At 46.5% G+C, this 9895-nt stretch overlaps 1 protein-coding gene across 1 annotated transcript in view; it reads right to left on the bottom strand.

The window, feature by feature from the left end:
• Positions 1-9895, bottom strand: part of LOC144150034 (sulfotransferase 1B1-like) — a 55057-nt gene that overhangs the window by 37980 nt on the left and 7182 nt on the right. The window lies entirely within an intron of this gene.

The raw sequence follows: 9895 nt of genomic DNA, 5'->3' as shown, positions 1-9895 counted from the left end.
CTGCTCTTAATGGTACTTTAACATGAATATGGAGGCGGAGCGTTTGGTCTTGTTCAGTCAACAGTGACGTTCAGCGTGAGGGGTTGTAGCACTTGAGTCTTTGGAGAGTCCGTGGCCCGTTCCTGGTCGATGGCTCTTCGCGATGGTCGATCGCGCAACTTGGACTAAAAAATCAAATTAGTGATTCTTGATGTAAAAAAAAAAAGAGAAACGCAAACAAGAAAAACAGAACGAAAATGATAACACAACATTGTTCCTCCTTGTGTTGTCTTTATTTACGTTGCGCGGTTTCTTTGAATCGTGACTCTAAACCAACTAGCCCTACTTGGTGTCCTTTTACAAATGAATGATGGCAAATGTTGCATCTGTAGAGTAACCAGTAACCATTCAAAGTGTTATAGACCGTGGCACCATATTTGTATAATTTGAATAACCCGTAGACTGGCTAAAAAAAAAAAAAAAGGTTAACTTTTGTACTTGGTGAAAATGTTCTGTTGCAGCATCGCAGTGTGTCTCAGAAGTGTAAAATCATGGCTGCACTTTCCCACTGACAACGTTGGTTATGTGCGTGCATAAATAACACGGCAATGTCCAGTAGAAGAGGGGGTTGAGTTGCACGCTGCTCGAATTGGGCATGCCTTCTATAAAACTGGTTCCCAAAGGGGGGCTGCGAGAACATTTCAGAGTCTGCAAAATATTCCATGAAACTCTCCATTTTTTCTCCTTTTTGCGAAACCTTGCTCACTGTGCAAAATATATATATATATATATATATATATATATATATATATATATATATATATATATATTTGACTTTAGCTGCTAGAGCAGAATGTTCGACAGTATGGCACTGACTGACATTTCACCCTCGCCACTTTCGCTATCCCACAAGAAGTCCCCAGGACGCCAGTGGTTAGAAACCAATGCTTCATCACACTGAAAAATCTAGAGTCGGGAAATTTTCACTGAAGCTGCTACTTTCGGTGCTTCTTTTCTGGCTCTGAAGCTTTAGGGTTTTTGGCTACATTCTTGTGTTGGAAAGTTAATATTTTTGCTACTTTCTTGGCCACAATGCAGAGGTAGGGTGAGACTATGCACACCACCCTAAGCGATCATTATTTACCTTTGTGCTGATAGATTTAACATTTAGAGCTTTATTTCTGAGTATGTTAGTTGAGTTCTGTATATTTAAACATACATTGGTGAGATTAGTCGAATATCTCAAACAAACAAAAAAAAACTAAACTTAAAGGGCATGTTTTTAAAGTGTGTTGCTATTAACAGTGGCAGTTGCTGCTTTTGAAGGTGCCATCTAAAGCAGCGGGCCCAACATGCAGCTTTTTTTCCAGACAATCTCTAGTGTGTACATGCCATCTGCACTTGTAGAAAAAACCCTGGGCTTTCATGGTAAACACTCAAGTATGTGTCCTATCTTTGAAGCTTACCGTCTGCCATCTGAAGATGACGAATTCATTGGCCAATCACCGTCTCAAGCTTTCCCCAACAACCCGTGTGGCGCTATCACTGTATGATACAGGTTGTATTGAAGTTTCACTAAATGGTGCTTGGTAAAATGGAGATATGCTGTCTTTATTTTCCTTACATGCTTGTTTCTGTGAAAGGAGTTTTTAAGCATTTGTCAGATGTTAAGTTTTTAAACCGCATTTCCTATCATGCATAATCAAAACTGGCCCTATACACCAGCCATCACCATTGCCTTTTAATGATTTTACGGTTTGTCTGGCTTACATGTTTCAGAACCAACTTCTTTGTGGTAATCACTTTTGTTTGGAGCTCTTTGCCCTAGCTGGCCTTGCTCCAAAAACATCCAACAATCATCATCATCATTGAATATGCAAGCTGTTTTTATCAAGCGATGAGACATCACCTGTGCATACGCTATGGCAGCCACCTTATTACTTCGCCCACATTCTGCCTGCAATGAGCAAACCCTTTCATTTGTGACACTTGCAGATGGCGTGCAACATGGAGCCAGAAAATCAACATTCTCTGGCAGAATTAACTGGGCGTTAATGCTTAGTTGCACCAAATTGTGACAGAATTTCGTGACGACCTCACGACACAACTTACCTGTCTTTCAATGGAATGAAGTGAAACTTTGGAGCGGCTTGCTACATCGGGGTACAAAATCTGGCATACATGTTGAGCACAAAAATGCAGCTTAAGCTAAAGAAATTTCAAAGTGTAGTCAATGGGGATTTCGCTGGTGGAATTCAAACTTCTGCCTCTCACTTTAAAGGGTAGCTCATGCACTATGGGGAGCAACAGGCTGGATGCCAGTAGCAGCGTTTCCTCGCATGGTTGTCTCGTTGAGCACGGATTCCAGTTCGTTCCGTGTAAGACGAAAGTTGTGTATGGCATTTTCATGTTCTGTGGCCGTACATAACTGGTTGCTGTATGCAAAGTCCGTATGCTTAGCGGAGCACCATTCCTCCTTGAATGAAGGCCATACACACATATGGCTCTGCACTGTGCTGGCTGCTGCTGCAAACCACGTTTTTCAGATACGGGAGCACTTTTTGAGCATGGCAATTGTGCTACAAGAGAGCTTGCTGAAAAGTTTCACATCCGATGAGGTGTTTTCAATGAGTCAATCAACCATCACTGGGCGTTCTTGACATTTCGAAGGGCCCCCCCAAACAAATGTGTTAGGAAAATAAAAAGAAAGGGGAGAGAATTAGGGAGTGTTTTCACTTAGGACCTGTGCACACAAGCAGTGATTACGCGTGCATGAGAGTTGGGCCTTGGGCACGTAAATAGGTGCTTTCTTTGTAAGAACTTTTTGGTTGATAGCAAGCACTGGTGCTGCTTCTCTTCCTTGCCCGCGTGTCAGTTCCCCCTAAAGTTGCACTCGTGAATACTTTTACCTAGCTTATCTACCATGATTCATAGTTTTTAGTTTCTCCGTAGTGCAATGACAGTATTGGGCCTGTCCATGGTTTTACAAGCCCTTCCTTTCAGGCTGTCTTTGTCATTTTATTGACGTTGTGGTTTAGTACGTACTCGATTTTCAAAATGTATCGTACTATACTGACTGAAAATAACACTCGGTTCATATCTCCCTCCGCTGCCTTGATCAGTGCTTTGGCAGAGTGCCTAATGCCCGTCATTCTTTCGTTCACTTCTAGGCACAGTGGGGCGTCTGCTTATACACAGAGTGTAGAGCCCCTGTTGCAAATGTGATGCAGTCCTAGTGCTGTTACACCTTTCCAAGTTCCTTGCACCTTTGGCATTCTTTGTACACTGTATTTCTTATTGCTGAGAGGTTAATTATAGCTGTGTTTTGCCTTCCTGCAAAACTTAGTATTCCTTGTGAGTTTTCGAGCAGTATTTTTATTTGTCCAAACTGCCGAACATTCATGGAGTGTGTGTAGAGGGGGATAAGTTGTGGGGGGCCGGGGCTTCATGATGCACGTTCGTACGTACTGATAATTTTTTAAGCTTGGAACGGGGCTTACATCACATCTTGTGATAAAACCATTGCCTGTAGTTTTCCTGTGCTTGAAATAAGGTTGACATCTGTGGCTTCCAGGCCACGAATAGCTAGGAGTAGTCAGCGCCTGCCTGTCCTTCTGGTTGTAAACCAGAAGGACGTCTTCGTGTGTGTTATAATCGTGTAGTACAATGTTTTTGTCATGTGAACCGATGGTGAGGTTGTCTTTACCAGCTCAGAGAGGTGGACACAGGAAAGCCGTTGACATGTTTAACAAAACATACATTTAATGCACACTTGGAAAACCCGAAAGCAAGGCACTCAAGAATCAATTGCAAACAACCGATAAACAATCAAATCTCAAACTAAATATCTCAACGCCAGTTCAAAGTAAACCCCATAAGTATCTACAATAAAGTTCTACACCATTAGTTTAAATGCACTAATTACCTAAAGTCCTACTTAATCTCTTTGTCACCACAACCCCCTAGTTGTGTCCTATGACTATGTCCTTAATGGACTGACCTACCCCGATGTCGTCGGCGCTGACGTGTCGCACCCGTTGTGTGGCCACGACTCGGTGGTAGCCTTCCTTGTCTCGTATCGGTGCCTGCGTTCGATGCACGCAGTCACTCCTTGGACGGCGTGGGCTCCACGCGTCCTGAGTTGTTTCCTCGGTGGCTACCCCCTGGTAGCCGCTCTCATTGGAGGTCCTTGATGCCAGCGTTCGACGCGCGCGGTCATCCCTTGGGCAGCGTGCTTCCTCAGTGGCTACCCTCCGGTAGCCGCTGCCGCTGAAGGTCCCAGGTAGGCTCGGCACGACTTAGCCCTTCGGGGCCGTCGAGACGGAGGTCGATGGCCCCGACCCCTCTTTGTACGCCCCGCTTTTATCCCCTCTGGGCTTTCCCGTGGCACACTCTCATTGGCTCTTTGCCTTTCCCATGTCCATATATGGCCATCACGCCACTGGTCTCCTGCGCGGCGTTCTGTAATTGGATAACCAGTGCGCTGCCATATTAGCCCATGATGCCTCGGTGTTTCGGCGCTGGCGCTCGCTCATTGGTGCGCTCCTGGCGCGCACTTCAAATTCCCGTTCCTTTGTTTATTTCTTTCACTTTTTGGGGGGGTTTTGGTGCATCCCCTTTCCGGGGGTGCCCTGACACATGACAGTTTTAACCACGTTCTTTTGCCAATGGGCACTCTTCAAGCCTGTTTTTCTGTCGTGCCGTATCGTGTTAACAGTGGTGAGCTTAGAGTATCCCAGTTTAAACTGGTGGACCGTATCATCGGTTGAAGGCCAAAGGCCATACATCTTATGTACTCCGTAAAAGGGCTGTACCAGCCTTGGGAAACCATGTAGTTATAAATTTTGCCATTGAATCTGTAACTATTGCAGATTTTTAAAAATATCTACAGCTGCCTGTTTCTCAGTTCAGATTTTTATTAGGAAGAGTTAAAACCGTGGAAGCATGTGTGGCAAAACAGTCAGACCAGTGTGCCCCGCTTCTTGAATGACATCGAAAATATCTGGTCTTCAGCAGACCCAGTCAATGAAAATCGAGCATGGGCGTTGCCAGGGGGGTGCAAAAAGATCTCACCACCCCCAACCCCTCCCCCCACCCCACAAGACAGAGCTTGCTACCCCTTCACCGCCACCCTTCCTCTGTCTTCCTCAGACGCTCTGTTCCATTCGTGCTTGCTTATTTTGTGCTGACATTGGGGCCGAGAAACTCCAGAAAGTTCATTGAGGCCGCAACAGCTTTGCCGTGCTAACTCTGATCTTGGCTTCTTTTTTTTTTTTTTTTTTGAAGAAACAAAGTTTTCACTGTAGAAGATTTCGTGACCTACCTTGGGCATTTCCAGCTCAGCTACGCCTGGTTTTTTCCCAAGCGAACCTCTCGCCTAACGGCAGGTACTTAGCCACCTAAGGACTGTGTCAAATCTGTTTGAAAGGCCGGCTTCTGCAGCTGCGAAACCCTCTGTTCAGAAGGTGCTGTTTCCTTTTTTCCGCACATCTTTGCTAGGCCCCAACTGCAAGGAACCAGGTTCCCATGATTATGGTAATCTGTTCCGACCCCGCAAACCTTCGCCGTGTTCACTACAAAAGGCCAGAGAGCGCATCAGCATCAACAAGCGCTACCCCCTCCGTTCCCCCTTCCCCAGCATTTTGCATCTCTGGCTATCTGCTTGTGGGTGTGTGTTCAGAGCATTTGTTGACTCCCATAGTCATAAACTCTTTGATCCCTTTTGCCACCTCTTGCTGCCAGTTTTCTTCCAAGTGGAGTGGCTAGTTCACTGTGTCGCCTGAAGTCTTACTTGCGGCATCCGTTTGAAAGGCAAAAAAAAAAAAATTCGTGCCCGCCCCCTTTCCCTTTGAAAGCGACAGGTGAAATCGGCAGCACCCGTGTTCAGCCGTTCAGCTGGCGGCAACTCGCCTGCTTACTCGAGGAACCTTCTCACCTTCGTAGGTGAGAAGGTGTACTTCGAAGGTGTAGGTGTACTTCGTAGGGCAAGCAAAGCAAAAAAAGGAGAGAGAGAGAGAGAGACAGAGAGAGAGAGAGAGAGAGATTAGTCCGGCAGGGCACTTTTCAGCCTCTGTGCGCTAAAGTGAACTCGCGTCGGCGAGCATCGCGAAGCTGTTCTAGACAAGTGCGGTGCCACTTCAAAGCTAAAATGGTCTTCAGAAGCCTAATTACTTCAATGACAACCAGATACTGATTTTCATGTTGCGTCTTGTTTGATAAAGAAGATGAAACTTTGCAACTTGGTTGATGATCCTAAGTACGAAGATATTTTGCTACAACTGCCGCACCTGAGCAGCTTCCACCATCGAAAGACCCTTGAAATAATTTCTCGCCTGTAAATTCACCCAAACCAATAGTCAGGCTTTAGTTTTTGCCAGAACATTTATGTTCATCCACTTTTTGGGCAAGGCTAATTAAAGATAATTCATTACCAATTTCTTCTTTTTTGTTTTGCCTCTTTCTCATTATTAGAGGATAAATGTCCTTTATTGAAGCACCTCACCGACTCCAATGATGATCTCTTTGAGGAAGCATATAGAATTGAGAACCGTTAAGGAAACACGTGAAGCAAGTTCACTGTGCTCATGTATGCCTGTCTGTCCGGTAGTGCGTTGGTCTTGTGCGGTGTGGTATTCGTTCTAGGAACATATAATCTTCTCGTTATGCGATTCTGGAAATTTTCTTCTCGTTATGCGATTCTGGAACACACTACCGGGTAGACAGGCATACATGAGCACAGTGAGCTTGCTTCACGTGTTTCCTTAGCGGTTCTCAATTCTATATGCTTCCTCAAAGAGATCATCATTGGAGTCGGTGAGGTGCTTCAATGAAGTAAAAAATATTAGGCTTAATTTTAGAAATACAGTCGATCCCGGATATAACGAACCCGGATATATCGAATTATTGTATATATCGAACAGTCTAAACATCCCCTTGGAAATCCCATGCAAAAGTATAGCGCTGTTGTACGCGTGTATCGAACTCCCGGTCACCGCCACATGCGTATTTCGAACACTCCCGCGCGTCAAGCGCCCCTGCAAGTGCGCTTCGCCGCTCCTCCTGGGAAGGTTCCGGCGACGAGTTCTCGTGCGCGCTCCCGCGCTCGGTGAGAGAGAGGCTCCGTCGCGTCGCTAGAGTGACCTTGGACGCCTCAGCCGCGTGGCAAAGAACGCGGGCGAGAGACAGTTGAGGAGGAAGGAAAATCCAGTTTCTGCGCGCTTGAGCCTGTTTGCTTGAGCGGCGGAGTGGTCCGCTCTCGCCGCTTGGCCAGTGGCAGTGGTTGCTCCGTCGGGAAACTCATGAAGTGTGGTGCGTGTTTGTTTTGTTTTTGCGGCGTTCAGCGTGTCGGCTTGCGTCGGCGTTCAGCGTGATTCGCCGCTGTTGCGGCGCAATGGAAGGCGCCGGACTTTCGCATTTGGACAGCGTCAGCAAACTTGAAGACAGTTTAATGAACTTCATGGCGCAAAAGAAGAAGCAGTCCAAGCTCACGGACTTTTTTCATGCCAAATAAATGGCCGTGGTCGTTGCGCTGTGTTTCGTATTTTCCGTGCTTTGGAGAACAAGTCGGTTACAAACCGCTTGTCACGATCTCCGAAAGCTCTCAGTGATGTGCGGAGTATTCAGGTAAGCTTCAGGTAGGCATATTTTATATTTCGAATTATCGATATATCGAACTATTTTACGATCCCCTTGGAGTTCTTTATATCCGGGATCGACGTATGCAGATGAAACTTTCAATATACAAGTCAGGGTGCCGATGTACAAGATCTTTTTAATTGAAAAGCGAAGTAGCTTTTTGTTTTTGCTTTTATATTCAATTTAGGGCATTATTTAATGCTTCTCGGTAACTTTGTACGTCCACGGGCGGATCCGCTTGTACATCCGCTTCAGGATGTCTTCTGTACGTCCGTAAGCATCCAAACATGGACGTACAGTGGCCGCCAAAATGGGTATTGGCTGGTCAGCTGTATTTCGGACGTCCCACGGACCTCCGTGGTTGCTTGGGATATGCCAGGATATACGTAGCGTGAGCTAAGGTTCAGCTGGTTATTCTTACACTTCCTGGTTGTCTAGGATTAGCTGATTATCATGCTTACTGCTGCTAAAATGATTTCCAATCCAGTCCAGTCACTGCTCCTCGCGCACGCGCAGCTTGGCTCTCCAGGAGCCACGCGAAAGTGCTATTAAGCGGCTCTGGCGCAGCGTCAGACTTCGCTACTGCGCAACGGAGGCGCAAAGCTGGGCACGCGCCGGCGCCAGTGCGTCTGCCGTGGCTATGACGTCACTCCTCTGGAATGCGCAGACCGGCGAATGTGCATCCACAATTCTCTACACACCCATACTCCAATTGGGTTGGATTTCCAATCCAATCCAATTTAATCCAATCCAATCGAATTCCAATCTAAATCTAATCCAATCCAATCCGATGCTCCTCGCGCTTGCGCAGCATGGCCCTTCGAGGTCCACGCGAAACTGCTCAACCTCGGCCAGTGTAGCTTACGCTACGAAACCGCTTTCCAGTCTAGAAAAAAAAAAAAAAATCCTAGAGCCTTCATACTTTGACACAAGACGGTTTGTACTGCCCCTGAAAGAATGGGCCTCTTCGATTTTCCACTTCTGGCTCCCCGCGGGCTACCCGCGGGTAGTCCGAGGATTCCCCGAAGCCATAGGGATACACGGGAAAATCGAATGTTGGACTGCTTCTCGGGGAGTCCGCGGTGAGCCCGAGACTGTAAATCGAAGAGGCCCAATATCTTGCTAGCAGTGCGCTTGTGTTTAGAGGTGAAACTGACTTTAGGTAGATCGGTGTAAGCTTGGTCTTCATAAGCTGGCGTTTCCACATTGTGCGTTGCACAGTGAAGCATGGCCATCTATGGAGGGACTAGGATTACAGAAAACGGCTGCTACTATTGTGTCATCCAAAGTACCGTAATTACCCGGTTCTAACGCGCCCCCGATTCTAACGCGCACCCGATTTTCCTGGCAAAAAAACCGAAAAAACTTGCACCTCCGATTGTAACGCGCACGGAACTTTGTGAGCAAAAAAAAAAAAAAAAATGCGAGAGAAACGGGCGATTTACTTCCCGAAGTAATCTCACTCATCTCGCTCCTCGGTCTCCGCTGACCACAACATCTCGTATTCGGTGCCGTCAAGCGCGTTCGCGATGCCATACTTCTGAACGAACGTTCAACCATGGTCGATGGTATCGTGGCCCACGCCTCGCAAGCCCATCCCGCGAGCTTCTCCAGAGGCGCAGGCTTCAGCCGACCGCTCGTTTTGAGCGCGAGAGAGCCGCTGCTGCCATTGCTGTTATCAAGCGCGCCAGTGGAACGATTTGACGATTTGTGTGAACGCCGATAGAAAATCCCAGGCGCCTATGCTTCATGCGTCCGAAAAATTGTTGCTAAAAACTTTGGTGCCATTATGGTCCCTCGAAATATGTGCATATTCTAGGGACCATAGTGCCATCTTGAGATGGCGATGGGTGGGACGAAATTTCCGCTGTTGCGGCAATTTCGGTTTCGTATCCGATTCTAACGCGCATGCGATTTTTCGACCTATTTTTCCGGAAAAAAAGTGCGCGTTAGAATCGGGTAAGTACGGTACACCAAAAGAGATCATATGGCCATTAGCCGCTAATACGACTCTACCAGTGGGCGTGTTTCATTTGTGATTCTTTCACTGTGAAGTTTTAGACGTTACAGAATTAATGTCTGCTTTCAATACATGGTCATCTCAGGGAGGAGTGCGGTTGCAGGAAACGGCTGTAACTGTTGTTTTACCAGAACTCTCCAAAAACAAATTATACGACAATTAGCTGCTATGACTAACATTACGCACCACATCTTCGCTGGTCATTTTTCTTCAAACAGTGGGAGGTCACTGAAGTTTTTTGTTGTGCTTGTTCTGACCATT

The sequence above is a fragment of the Haemaphysalis longicornis genome, unplaced genomic scaffold (genome assembly GCF_048455015.1).
Source record: "Haemaphysalis longicornis isolate Haplotype H1 unplaced genomic scaffold, Haemaphysalis longicornis Haplotype H1 scaffold_8, whole genome shotgun sequence".
In the NCBI taxonomy this organism is placed as follows: Eukaryota; Metazoa; Arthropoda; class Arachnida; order Ixodida; family Ixodidae; genus Haemaphysalis; species Haemaphysalis longicornis.
This window is presented reverse-complemented; position numbering and strand designations above follow the sequence as displayed.